This window comes from Protopterus annectens, chromosome 3.part1 (assembly GCF_019279795.1).
Source record: "Protopterus annectens isolate FY-2018-M chromosome 3.part1, PAN1.0, whole genome shotgun sequence".
NCBI classification, from domain to species: domain Eukaryota; kingdom Metazoa; phylum Chordata; order Ceratodontiformes; family Protopteridae; genus Protopterus; species Protopterus annectens.
The window spans coordinates 84,962,922-84,978,580 of record NC_056732.1 but is presented as its reverse complement, the minus strand read 5'-3'; positions in this window follow the sequence as shown (position 1 = coordinate 84,978,580).

Here is a 15,659-nt window from a genome sequence, read left to right as displayed (position 1 = left end):
GCAGTCTGATAACCATACAGTGAAATACAGTGGGAGCTACACTCCATTGCTTGCTTTCCAAAGCACTGATGTATTGCGTATTTGTGGGAACTTAAGTCCTCCCATACGTATGCAGAGTACATAAAGAAAGCAAAAAAAGAAGTGGAAGAACACGGTGCCATTATGCAAAGACATTATTTAAGAAACGTAAGTAATTTCTTTCTTAAATAATGGCATTGCATAATAGCAATAACCAATTCCTGGGTGTGATATGTTGAAGATTTACCCATTATCTCTCGTAGTAGTGCTATAAAATTAAATGGTTTGTGGGGAGACGGGATGAGGAAAATCTCTAACAGGGCTAAAGACAGTGCTAAGGTAAGCTGGATGTGTTAACCTCTGTGTGGTTGCACCTAACCAGAGTAAGTGATTAAGCCACACCAACCATTGGTAAATGTTCACTATACCACACCCAGCCATTGGTTATTTCTATATTTTACTGCATTTTTAATGTAAATTGATCAGAGAAGTACCTTTATTTTTGTTATCAATTTAATGTGGATTTTGTCTGTATTTTGAGAGCAGGAAGTTTGAAGTGTCAACATTATGAACTGTCAGCATTTTGGTGTCAATACTGAATGTGTCAACATTTTGATATGTCAACAATTTGGACTATACTCCTGCTGGACATATTTATATATGCTATGTTACTCCTTTATTCAGACTTTCTTATCCTGATGACAGTCTTCTCATTTTCATCCATATCACCTCACAACCTTCTCAATCAGTCTGTTAATCTGATTCTTTAACAGATTTGTGGCCATCAAAACTTCCTGCTATATTCACAGATACTTTTATTTTAACCAAATCTTTAGTCCTCTTAAATGTTAATGATACTACTGGAATGAATAAAAAAGATCTATATTTACGTTGGTCCATACTAGCTATGGCAAGGAAATGTATAACTAGAAAGTGGAAGTCTTCACAATTACCTGCTCTGCAAGAATTCTTGAGATTGTTGGAAGAAACAGCGACATTAGAAGTTAAGGTGAAAGAATCGAGAATTTCTCCTAAAACGTATAAACAGTCCTGGGAAAATAATTTTTGCTCTTATTGAGACATTAAAACTGAACTCTAACTAATTAATGCGTAACTTTATACTTCATTAATTGAATATTATACATTTTTGTTACTAATTTAATATTTTTATTATTTTTTTTTCCCCTTTTTTGTTCAGGTCAATTGCACATTGTGTATATAAAGGCTTATAATATTTGTTATTAATGATTGTATTGTTAAACATTATAATATTTGGAAAATAAAAAAAAAATATTTGAGTAAAAGAACTTCTTTCTTCTCTTTTGCAGCCTTTTTGTTGTTCCTTACTCCTGTGGCAGAGCTTCTATTCTGTAATTCTGCAGCAACAGCATGACTTTGTCCTTAACTACGTTCTGCCCTCTGTAGTCATTGTTATAAGTCTACCATTTACTGCACTGTCCTGACCCTGGTTTCCACCTGTGCATTCTGTGATACCTCTGGCACAGTTATATCTCCATAATTGTCATCACAGCTGACAAGTGTCCTCTCTTTCCTCTCATATTTTCTTTGAATAATCAAATAACTTCCTCAGAGGGTGGCAGATCAAGATCTTCCCTTTCCAAATCACTTTCAGCATGTGTGGGCATACAACTGCTCCTTCATGCCAGATATGCAACAATAAAAGACCTCTCTCCACTGATGTATGCCACTGGAGAAATCCTCGTACCATTGCATCTCTAATTCCAGCATGCAAAACCCTTTATGAACATCTGGCTGTTTTAAACACATGGCTTTGGTGTATGTTGTGACATTTAAATAACAGGTGCTGCTGCATAGTGACATTAGTCACCACTATCTGTACTCTGTGCTCAGTTCGTATCCATATCAGGATTAGTCAGCTACCTCTGAAAACTGTTCATTCAATCCTTCATGAACTTTATAGAGAATTCTCCCTTGAACCCCCCATTGAAGCCAATAACATTGACATTATCAAGGTGTGAGCAATTCTACCTATACTCATTATATTCCTTTAGCACTGTGATAGCTGACCACATGTGATGAAATGCTTTGAGAGACTGGTCAAAGATGTAATAACATCCAAACTACCTACAGACTTTGATCCACTCCAGTTTGCATACAGACCCAATCACTCCACAGCAGATGCCATTTCTTTGGCCCTCCACTTATCACTGGACCACCTGGAGAACAAGAATAGCTGTATGAGGCTACTTTTTATCGACTTCAGTTCAGCTTTCAGTACAGTCATCCAGCAAAATCTGATCAGAAAGCTGGTTCAACTGGGCATCAGCACTCCACTATGCAAATGGATTCTGGACTTTCTTATAGACAGACTCCAGAAAGTATGCATAGACAAGAATACATCACAGAGCATCATCCTGAGCACTGGAGTCCCACAGGGATGTGTCCTAAGCCCCCTGCTTTTCACCATACTAACCCACGAGTATACTGCCAAGCACAGCTCAAACCATTTCATCAAATTTGCAGATGGTATGACAGTTCTGGGCCTCATCAGGAATGATGACAAGACAGCCTACAGAGAGGAGGTGCATCAGTTCATAAGTTGGTGTTGCAACAACAATCTTGCACTAAATGTCAACAAGATAAAAGAAATAATTGTGGACTACAAGAACAGCAACAGAGAGCACTCTCTACTTGTAATCAATGAAGAAACAGCTGAGTGAGTAAAAAGTACAACATTTCTGGGGGTGCATATTGCAGAAGACTTCATGTGGTCAGCCAACACAAATGCCATCATTAAGAAGGTGCACCAACAGCTTTACTTCTTGTGAAGGTTGAGGAGAGCAAACCTACCATCAATGGCTCTCACAACCTTCTAAAGGGACACCATTGAAGGTATACTAACAAACAGCTTTGCAGTATGGTATGGAAGCTGCTCTGCTTCTGAGCATCATTCCCTCTAGAGGGTAGTGAAAATGGCTGAGAGGATTATCAGGAATTCCATCCTGTCCATACAAGACCTGCACATGTCCAGATGTCTCAGCAAGGCAAGGAAAATAACTAGGGATAGCACTCATCTCAATTTAACATCAGGAAGGCGCTTTTGATGCATACGCTGCAAAACCACAAGATCAGAAATGACTTCTTTCCACTAGCCATCAGGTTACTGAACTCTAAGAACAGTACCCTTCACACTGGACATTAAGGCACTAATCCAACAATACTGAAAAGCCTCTACAGTGCAATTTGTAACAAGGTCTAACCCGCACCAAGACAGCAAAGTCAGCAGTAATCAAACTGAACTGACTTACTGTGCAATATAAATGCAGGCCTTAAATCAATCGCTTAAGTGCATCTTTTTTCTAGTGAAAATAAGCTAATAACCTAGTAATGAGGGCCGATTTGTTAAATCAGTGCAATAATGCAAGTATTTATTATTGTTGTGTTTGTTGTCTGTGTCTATAGAATTTTGTGCATTATCGTCATGTTAAATGTATTCTATGCTTTGTATGCACATTGAACCCAAAAACGTAATTTTGCTTGGTTCGCACTTGTGTGAATCGAAGTGACAATAAAGTTTACTTTGACTTTAACTTATAATTTCCATACTGTACTCTCCTTTAATCACTAAGCTGTACATTTCAAACTGTTGCTACCAGGGGACATGTCAAATAAATGTCTGTATTGTTCAGGTTCTGCAGCGTTATCCTGAATTTAGCCATCAAGCTGATCTCAATGGACACCAGACTACTAGACTTTGCAGATTAAATTTGACTACAAGGAGTTTGGGTATGGATCAGACAGACAGTAGCCCATATCAAGGTTATTGAAGTGTTAATAACCTGTGAGCCTCAAGTTTGTGGAAAGCAGAAGGAGGACTGAACTGGCTGTCTTCTATATCTTATCCTTTAGTTCTGGGAAAAGAGGAGTGGAAACAATTCCTTAGACTATTGGTAACAGGAGTGACACTTTTGCAGTCATAAAGTGAGGTCTTGCTGTTGCCAACTTTCATGTTCATGGTAACTGCAGTGTAAGTCACTAACTTCTTTTTCTAGTCATTCATTGATTATCATCTGGTAGCGATCAGATGAGGTCATCATCAATCATCCATCTCCTGTTGCTGCATATGCACAAATACTTTTTTTATTAATGCAGGCTCTGCTTATCCACAAACCAGTTCATCCTCTCCCTTTTTCATATGTTATATGGGGAACACTACGAAAGCTTGAAACCACACAATACCAATGCCCACAATACTGATGCCCAAAAGAACGAAACTTCAGAATCCCGACGGCGAATAATGGAGATTGCCGTATAGTGCATAAAGGTAAGTTTGTGTGATCTCGGAGTAGGTATATTTAAGTCACGGGGGGGGGGGTCCAGGGGGGTTGCCCCCCCATGCATACATGTTGTTATTGCTGGTTTTGGGGTTTTATTTTGTTTTGTTGTTTTGTTGTTTTCGGTATTCTGACATTTCATTCTTATGGACGTCTGTATTTTGCGTGTCAGTATTGTGCAATTTCGGGATTTTGTAGTGAATCTGTTATATATGCTTATGAAAAAGGGGTGTGTGAAGGTGAGACGGAATGTGCAACATTTAAAAATGTAGTTTATTATTACTTTGATGACATAAGGACATATGATCTATATGCAACTGATGTAGTTTTTCTCCCTAGTTCTTTACAGTAAATATTCATTACATGCATCAGCACTCACCATACCTCTCAACATTTAGTGCATGAAATCTGGACAAAGCCTGACAAAATGGGGGAACAAAGGCCCAAAAATAGGGACATATTTTAAATAATGCTCTTATAACCTTAGAAAATTGCTAGAGTAACACCGTTTGTTTTAACATACATTTTCTGAAGGACTTAAAGTCTCAAATTCAAATGTATGTCATTATTTTGTGACTTCATTCCTCAGATCATCCCAGTAATTTGCCAGAAAACCATAAATAATCACTACCAAAAATATGAGCCAAAATCTGGACATTCTGTGAAAATCTGGACAGTTGAGAGGTATGCCACTCACTCTGTTTAGGTACAACCACACAGAGGCTAGCATTTGCAGCTTACCTTAGCATTGTCTTTAGACCTATTAGAGATTTTCTTCATCCCTTATCCCCACAAACCATTTCATTTTATAACACTACTATCAGAGATAAAGTGGAGTCTGGAATAATCTGTATTGCATTTTCAATCACGCAGCCTTACTTAATCTAAAATGAATAAAACATGGTCTTCTAGACAGTTATAGCCTTTTACAATCCTAATGTCTTGTTGCCCATGATTACTGACTGAGACTTCATGATATTAATCTGCAAACTCATTCACCTTTCTTATGTGCCTCACTGTCCTACACAGAGTCAGCATAACACCCATTTGCTCAGTTTGCTACTTTTCCTCCTAATTCTGATGTACCCATGTGGCTGGGGGGGGCTGGAAAGAACATATGTAGTAGTTAATGTTCGCTCTTCATCCATGCTCCCCATGATTTTTGATCATTTGGTAGCCACCTCTGACATGAAAGCATAGTATTAACAGAAGCACTATAGTGATGAGGGATAATATTGTGTATTTAAATATTCTGTAGCCCGGATACACTAGACAATCTCGACGTACTGAAATGTCAAAATTCAGTACGTCAAGACAGAATAGTGGAAAGTGCAGTTAACCGAAACTACACTATGCCAAATCCGCAAATGTTGAATCTGACGCTATTGTGGTGTCGCGTTCATGATGTGTGGTGCGGTTTGTGGATTTATCTGGGGTTTCAGGTAAGTGTTGTGTTTTTGAGGATATTGGGTGGGGATTTTAGTGTGTGTCAATGTGTGCAGTGGTGTTTTTTGTGTGTTTGTGTATTTAGTGCGACCTCGGAGTTAGAATATATAAGTAGGCGGTGTGTGGGGAGTGCAGGGGGGCTTGCCCCCTTGCTTATAGGTAGGTTAGGTGTGTTTGTGTGTGTTGTTATGTTTGTTTAGTTAGGTAGGTGTATGTGTGTGTGAATATGTCCTGGTTTGTGTGTGTGTGTGAATGGTTGTGGTTGTGGTATTTGTGATTATGGGTTTTCGTGTATATGGGTTTTTGACTATTCAGTCTCGAAATACTGACATTCGACATTTCAGTATTTTGAGATTGTATAGTGAATCCCTATAGCCCAAGTGGGGCACTTGTGGCATAAATCAGTTAAGAAGCAATGCAATCCCTGATATGCCGAGCAGATTACTATATAATTTTTTTATTACTTTGTTGTTATACACACAAATCTGTACTGTTCCAATTTTGGAATCTGAAATTTGGGGCTACATTAATCCATGGTGGGACATTTATCAGATACTTATGGTGTCTCTGTCTGTAAGGTGCAATTACGTGAACTGGTCTGTAGAGAACTACCATATATACTTCATAATCTGGTAGTCATGGAATGGGACAATAAAGTTTACAAAGCAGATTTAATTTTATGCATACTTCCTGTGATTCTTAATCTGTGCTTTTTATGCTGAAAGTCATGAGGCAAAGGTGAATGATAGCAGATTTTTCTTTACCTTCTAGACACAATATAGTGGCACACCTGCAGAGTCAAACCCACAGAATCCCCGTCTGTCTTTGTATGGTCATAAGACAAGGGCCTTGGGATATAATACCCCTGGTCATAATGGGTTAGTCTACCTTTGTGGAAAAAGAACCCTTAGGCCTTGACATCTTCTAACAACAAAAGTTGAACACTGTGTGTGTGTGTGTGTGTGTGTGTGTGTGTGTGTGTGTGTGTGTGTGTGTGTGTGTGTGTGTGTGTGTGTGCGTGTGTGGATGTGTGCGTGTGTGTGGATGTGTGTTTTTGAGTGTGTGCATGTAGGACACAGTTTCAGATATTACTTTTACTCTGTCCAGTACTACAGGACCATGCTTTTATTGCTGTATTAAGACTTTTTAACTTCTCAGCAGAGTAAAATTCTCAATGAAGTAAAGACAGAAGAGGTGGAATTAATATGGTTGTTAAACAAACACACCCTACAATAAATGCTAGAAGGTTAATCATAAACATTAACAGGTATTCTATGCACTGCTAAAGTCTTCATTTTATATGTAGAGCCTCAGAAGAACCATTCTAAAAAGGATTTGTACAAAACTGAAGGCAGCAACATGGAAAAACAACGGAAAAGGTAATGCAATTCTGTTGTCTTTTACCAGTAATTCTAGGTGCATGAGATGTTAAATAACATAAAATGCTAGGTAGGAAAATGACTGAAGTAGTCAAGTCATGATCTTTGATAGGCAAGACTAAAATGCTAGACAGTGAGTAGTCTTACGTTGTGACTTGTGGGTTTCTTTGCTACAAAATGAGCTAAAAACATCCCTGCTGATAAACACAAGCAGTGTGATATTGAGATTACTATGTTGGTGCTATTGAATGATGTTAGACAATGACAGGCTTTTGCTTTCTTGAGAATTTTGTGTATGATATTACAGGCATTATGGAGTATCCCAAATGTATTCTTTATTTAAATCATTTGATGAGGTGCATATATCAAATTGCATCTCTTTTTTTAGGTTAGGTGGTGCTGCAGTAGCGTTGTCGCCTCACAGTATGACGTTGTCCTGTTCGATTCTCAGCTAGAGCATCTTCTGTGTGGAGACATGCGTGAATGGGCGTACCTTCGTTGAAGGTTGTGCGTCAGGGCCGGCAACACGGCACGTAAAAATCCACTGCCAATCATTAGCAGACCGGAGTTCCGCTGTGGCGACCCCTAACCGGGAAAAGCTGAAAGACGCAGCAACAACTATGAATAATAATGATGATTTTATTACAGAAAAATACATAGCAATGCTAAGAATATATTAAGAGATGTTACTTACCAGTATAAGATAATAGTACCTTCCTAGTAAGAGGTGCCATGATACAAAGATTGGAGTGCAGGAAAGCAGAAACATGTATTAGCGACAAGTAGGGTTCCACAGAAGGTTGTCTAGTCCCAGGTTGTCAGACGAAGATGCAAGTTATAAAATATACTGCTTATTTTTAATTCTGTTACCAGGCATGCAAGATATTTTGTTTACCAACATTTTCTCTTTCACTTTTTTGAAAGCATTCTTGCAGCAATAACCACTTGAATAGAACAGAAGCTCAGATGAATTAACAGCAGCAGATGCATTTTAATGCCATTTTTGAAGTGTGTAGTACATTTGTTAGTTAACGTAAACTTTTTCATTTGTCTCATTTTCATTATTTTTAATAAGCTGGATTGGAGACAAAATGTCGCAAGTTCCTTCCTTCTTTCCTGTCTTTCTCTCCTTTCTTGTGTAAAGAAAATAATGGATGGTCACTGTTGGGAGGATATCTATTATAATAAGCTATCAATGCCATATGGAGAGGTGTCCATAATAATAAAACGTCTGCTACTGTTGTAAAGTAAGAAAGGATATGAAGCAACCTTTCTAAGCTGTCAGAATGTATGTATGTATGAACATGCTTCTTGAGTTTGTACTGTCATTCCTTTACAATGAAAAAATATAATTTTCATGGAGCATTTCTGCATTATACCTGTTACAAGACTGATATCGTTAAGGCCACAGTTGCATATATGCGCAAAAAAAAATTAAAATTATGTATTGGTACTAATTAAAGGCCCAGTTAGTTTTTCAGATGGATTAGCCAGAGGACAAAGGATAACTTGGTTTATGTATAACTAGTGTTATTGTTAAGAACTATATCATTAGAACTACAAGAAGGACTGTTTCTTATATAACTAGTTGTTACTGCTGAGTCACTTTGTAAGAGAAAGGCACATAGGTGTGCTCTGGGTGAAACCCAAATCCTCAGGAGTAACAAATAAGGTGTTGTTGAATGGCTGCTTAGCATTCTTTGCTACTTAAATTTCTGAGACCATTGCGTCTCTGTGCTCTACCTGGCTGGACCACACAGAACTATGGAAAACATTTTCTCTTTTTGTTGGATACTGGATTGACCAGTCTGCTTTGATTAGCAGGAAGATGGTGTCATTTGAACTTAACCTATTTTACTGCTGCATCTAAGGAACTATATATTTTTTTGCTGTTGCATTACTTTGTGAATGACAGGAGCTTAGCTGTGTCCTGGTGAAATGTCACTCAACAGGAGCAGTAAATAAGCAGTTACTGATAGGTTGGTTTACGTTCCTTGTTATTTAAGTAACTGTGACCCACATAGCTCTGTGCTCCACTTGGATGGGCTGCAGAGACCTGCAAAACAGGTCTCCTGTACGACTGCAAGCAAAAGAAATAAAAAAGCACAAAGAAACCTCAAGCAGATAAAGAAAAGTTTGGTAAAACTGTATGAAACAAGACCAAAACTAAGCTCAAGTCAGCACAGAAAAAATATTTCAATAAAACTGAATTAATCATTACAACAAGCTTTTGTACATAATGCATCCTCATACTGAGGAAGCATTACATGTGAAAGCTTGTTGTATAAACTGATTCAGTTCTAGTAAAGTATTTTCTATGGTGATTGCAGATGGCTATTGGTCATGACTGCAAGATAATGGAATTGATCAAACTGCCAGTCTCTTGACCACCAGGGAAGTGATTTAATTTAAATTTTAGTTTATTACATTTTTATCTAACTGCAAGGGGCGCTGTTTCTTACATGACTGCTTGTTGATGTTGAGTTATTTTGTGAGAGAAAGGAACTTGGCTGTGTCCTGGTTCTGGGAAAATCAAATAAGCTGCAGTTCATTGGTTGTTTCACTTACATGCTGTTTAAATTGCTGTGATCTGCATGATGTTGTGCTTTGCTTGGGTGATCTACATAGAGCTATATACCATCCAGAGTCAGGAAGCAATGCATTCTGCAGGCTCACATCACTTGAAGTGAACTCAGGCTATAGGCTCAATGTTCTCTGTTTTGCTCACTTCACCACATTTGACCTTAGTGTTTCCAGTCTTGATCTCTCTGCTGGATTCCTTTTACACCTTGGAAGGAATTATTTCTATATATTTTAACATTTAAAGGCAATTTACTGCTGAAAATTAGTGCTTTTGTGCTGATAAATATGTCAAATGCATGGCCTACTAAACCCCCACCCTACCATACGATTCCTTACTTCTGAAGATTTTGCTGTTTTGGTATTGTTTTGGATCAGAGTTGTTTCTATGTTCATCAATAATGCCTAAAAACATGCTGAAATATGATATTGTATTGCACAACAAATAAATATTATATATATAATTAATAATAAGATTAGTTGTAATAAAAATAAAATATTCAGATAAACTCCCTGTATTCCAAAAAATTTTCCAACTGGCCACCCTGAGGGTTCCTCTCTACTTTATCCACCACAACCCCAAAACAAAATGTCTTATAATCTTTACATGAATCTGTGTGTTTGGCCAAAGCATCCTTAAATGGTCAGTGACTTCTCTGCTAAACAAATGCCAATGAATAAATACATAAATAAATAAATGTGCAAATAAATAAATAAATAACAATTCCATTTTCAACTAGGCAGGGCAGAAATTGGAAATGACACTATTAGGTTCCCAAATTAATTTACTCCAAATTAATTATAAATTATCAGCTACTATTTTTCATCTTGGTAGGGTAACAATGGAAATATCTTGCTAGGTACACCAAATAAGTATGAATCCCTTTTCTTCCATTATTTGTACTTTCTAGTGGGTGATTATAACAGTCAAAGCCAACATTCATTTACCAGCCTGACTACTATATACAAGTTTCTGGAAATTATAGTATGACAGTTTGCTCTTACACCTTATGTTGCCAGCCTATTAGTATTAGACACTGAAATAAGTGCACAAGTGCCTCATACTTAAGGACACCCACTTCACTTTGTTATACACTGATTTTATATGTGAGAGGTATAGCTACCTATACAATGTGAAGGATAGCCCCTCATCAAAATATATTGTCAGTAACCATGAGGTTTTCCACCTTCCCATCCTCCTCACACTATCATATCATTAATCAAAAATATGCATTCCTATACTGAGGTGCTTAAGAAATCTCTTCCCAAGCATCAGAGGCTTCCAAGACAGAAACCTGGCACACAATTCCTGCAGCACAGACACGTCACCACCTGCATATTCAACACCATCCACCACAACGATAGCTAATAGGGGTCATCTTGGTGATGCCAAGCTCTTCATGTCTCTCTAGCCAGACATTTCACAGAGAAATGTCCCAGTCTTATGTGACTCCATAGTGAGACATACATTCACATCACTCAGTAGGCTGAGCAAATAAACCATAACAGTGAGATGACTCTCAGGTTTAAGAATATCACAGGTCACTAGGGCACTCATGCCCATGCATCCCAAGTCTACATATGAACGATTGTTATTCCTTTGGATGTGAATGATGTGAAACACACATTCTGGGATTATATGAGGTCAGACGTGATGAAACTCTCTGAATTTGCATATAAGGTTGATATACAGCTAGCCTTGAGGAATACATACCTTCAATGAGAAGAATCCACAATATAAACAAATAATAATTAATTTTATTGTGTGAGTTTATGGTGTCATTCCCAGGGGTCTAATATGAGTGTGCCTTTAAGGAGATGATCAACAGTTCAAACTGCTTTGTAAGGGACTTCTTTCACCTCTCCACTTGAGGTTTTCATTTATTGCAAAAACTTTCTCCACTCCTACTGTGCATTTTCCAGGCATCATGAGTCTGTCATGTCTAAAGTAATGCTGCTTAATGCTAGTATCATCAAGAAGAAACTGGCTTTTCTCAAAGCATTCCTGTCCCTAGAAGACATTGATATCTGCATCATCACTGAAACATTTTCCAGTGCATTGATAACACACAATTTCTACCATATTTCAATGCCTACAACTTATTCAGACCTACCACAGAGGGAGTCTCTGCTATAGGTTGTGGTATGTCTATATTCTTCTATAATGCCATCACATTTAAATGTATAAGGCAAGATAATGACCTGGAACACCTCTATATCATAATTGCTATCAATAATATTCCCTAACATATCCTTGACTAACTAGAGAACCCCTTTGTTGGCATCCACTACCTATGCGATGCATCTAAACAAGCCTGTGTCCCTTACCTTGTAACCAAGCAGTATTGTTCTTGAGAATTTCATCTACCCATCTATTGACTGGAAGACGTATAGTAACTGCAAACAGATATATACAGTGCTTCTTAGATTTTTATTACTGACAACTCACTTGACCAGATTGTGGTTTCCCTAACATGAGGCCACATTTCCTTTACTTGGTCATCAAAAGCAATGCACTACTATGCTCTACATCTACAGTAACATCATCAATGGTCAAGTATGAGCAACATTTATTGGTTTTCACCCTTAAGGCCTAGCCCAATATGCAGATAAACCTTGCCATATTTAGGGATTTTTCTAAGGTGAGCTTGTTACAATTAGCTGATGATCTAATGTGCTTCAAAAGCACGCCCCAGGGCCTAGTAGCCCACATTGGTGCATTTGCAAAGCTTCTAAGCTCATCTTAATGCCTGAATCAACACATCACCTCCAATACATCACAGATGCAAATCTAAATTTGGGAACAAGTCATGTATGGGGGAACCCTGGGATAAACAAACTATATAACAAAATAAAAGCAAATAGTCATTATTAGGCATACATTAAAAACGTGAACTCCAAAACTGAGTTCATGAAATCAAATCAACAACTTAGAAATAAAATTAAATCCATCAAGCATAAACTAAAAATTATTACCACTAGCAAGAACGACACTCCATAAGTCTTTATTCAGCTACATTAGAAACCTTGGGAACAATATCCAGCATTGTAGCTAGTTGATACATAACAATATCACCAGCTCAAAACTCTAAGAGCATCGCTAATAAATTAGTCAATAAACTCAGTTTACTCTTATCCATCCTGACACAATCCACATTTCCCCCACATGATGTATTGCCTATACCCCCCAAGATCACTCATGATCAAATTTTAAGAGCTCTCTTGAAGGTAAAAAAGTGCATGCTCCATGGAGCCTGAGAATATGCTGGGAAGTTTCTTTGTCAATATGAAGTCCTGTCTCATAAATCAACGCCTGAATCTGTTCAGCCTCATATTCACAATTGGCTTCATGCCAGAGGTATGGAGAATGGGTCTATATCATATGAGCGAATCACACAAATTGCGAACGCTCATAATATCGAATGTACTGGACCTTGAAGTGCTTTTTCTGAGATTGCGGCACAGTGAAGAATGGGACATTTGCCCTTTCCTCACTGTAGTGCAATATCAGAGTTGGAATATGTATTTAGCGGGGGTGGGGGGGTGGGGGAGTGCAGCCCCCATCAATAGGAAGTTTGAGGTCCAGTACATTCGATATTATGAACGTTCGTAATTTGTGCGATTCGCTCATATGATATAGACCCATGGAGAACACCTGTGGTCATCATATCATCCTCTCTTATAAGGGTGTTGCCATCACTTATTCTGGTAACTATAGACAAATGAGCCTTATAAGACTTGTGTGCAAAACAATGGAGAACATCTTTACACATCTTGCAAGCAAAGATACTAGCAGTGGACAATCCCTTGATGCAAATCAGTTTCTGTTTGTTAGGGGGTCGACCATGCCTGCTCAGCCTACAAAGCTTCTTTGAGGCTTTGGATGAAAACAAAATAGTGCACACAACATTCAGGATCTGTCTAAGACCTTTGATGCCATCCCATACTCAGCATTAAAGCATTATAGACAAACTAATCAAACTAAATGTAAATCCATATTTGAAATGCTGGGTAGCAAACTTGTTCAGTGATAGAACCCATCAAATGAGGAATGAAGGCACATTTTCCTCAGAAGGCTTTGTTACATGTAGGGTCCCACAGAGCTCTGTATTGAAGCCCCTCATACTTGTTAACTATTTCTTTGATGTCTAAGCTGATAGCAAAGATCTCTATCTGAACTTGGTCCTGGCACCATGTGTTTGCAAGTGATAATTCCTCTTCTAGGATCCTGGAGTCTTCAAGGGGTCTGGCGATACTTAAATGAAAAAGGTATAGTATTGTGTCATTTGGGAAACAGAGACACCCTTTTACATTTCCTTATAGAAGAAAGTCCCCTCATAATCAATACAGTTTTTAGGGATCTGGGCAATCTGATAGGAAATGAGCTGTCCTTTAACAACCATGTCTCTACTCTCATTAGAAAATCCTTCTATCTTTCCCAGAAGATTACAAAAAATACAGGTTTTAGATCCAGGGATCCCTCTGCCTTGCTGGGCCCACAACTGAATATAGTATTCCTTTGACATATACTTGGTCAAACTCATGATCTAAAATTTAGGGGGCCCAGTACTTCTTCACTAAGGAAAGCAAGGGGCTGAGTACAGTGTGCTATGCAGAATGCCTTAAAACTCTTTCTCTATTTTCAGTCTCACATTGATTCCTGCAAGGTGGCCTCTGCCTAGCATGCAAAGCCTTAGATCATCTTTTCCTTTGTGGCCTTTGCATGGTCAAAAAACATATAACATTACATATACCCCTACTGGAGTCTTAAACTTCCACCACAACATAAACAGAATTTACATGCAGGATATATACCTCCACCACAGAATTTCCCTTCTCTGGAATAAACTTCCTCTCCATATCAAACAAAGTAGCAGTCTAACCCTCTTCAAACAATACCAGGATGAATGGATGAGAAATTACAAATACACTCCTGGTTGGCCCTACAAATCTTTGCCAAAAGAGATAACATGTAGTGGTTGTTGGTTGGCTAGGCTTCAAATGATCCATCTGGATGAAGTGTCCAGTAGCAACCTTTGAACATATGAACCTACATAAGTTAGTGTTTTTTTCTAGAATCGTTGATACTGGGGTAGCAGTACTATAGAATGAGGGTTCCTATCAGATGACCAAAGATTCATAATATCGAATGCGTCTTGGTCGAACTTGAAACAGCAAAAATGCAAAATAACGAAACGGCTTTTAAGAGAATTCTTTCCAAGGGAAAGAATTCGCTTGGCTGCTACCATTACATTGCCGTTTTTGGCACTGTAGTGCGATCTCGGAATTGGTATATTTAAGTAGGGTGTGTGTGTGTGGGGCACAGCCCCCTACATCGGGGGGTGTTGGGGGCGATGTCCCCCACTTTATGTATTATTTCAATTGTTTTTTTTTTTTTTTTTGGAACAGCGATTTTTTTTTTCCCCTTGGAAAAAGTTTGCTCTTCTGAGCTTTCGAGATTGTAAGCTTTCGCTTACATGGGTTCGATTATTCGCTGTTTGCTTTTTTAAGCATTCAATGATATAATATAGAACCTAGAATGATAGTAGTTCAGATCAAATGTTTTCCATATGTAAGAATAGAAAAGACAATAGCCTGATTCTATAAGAAGAGATCATGAATCTTATTTAGGCTCTGGTTAAACGAGCAACTGGACTAGTTAGAGGAGATACTCCACACCTTTGTACAGCTTGTCACATCTGAGAGAAAGTTGTTAAAGGGGCTTGGCCCAAGCAGTATTAAGAGTAATAAGGATGGAGCTCTAATTAGAAGATTGTTACTGAAGGAAAATATTATATTTTGTGTCTTATACAAACACATAAAGATGTTGAAAGTACATGATAGGACATCTATCAGGTTTGTTAAGAGTGTTGCCATGACAGGACATCTATTGGATCAGTTAAGAGTGTCGCATCCAGCC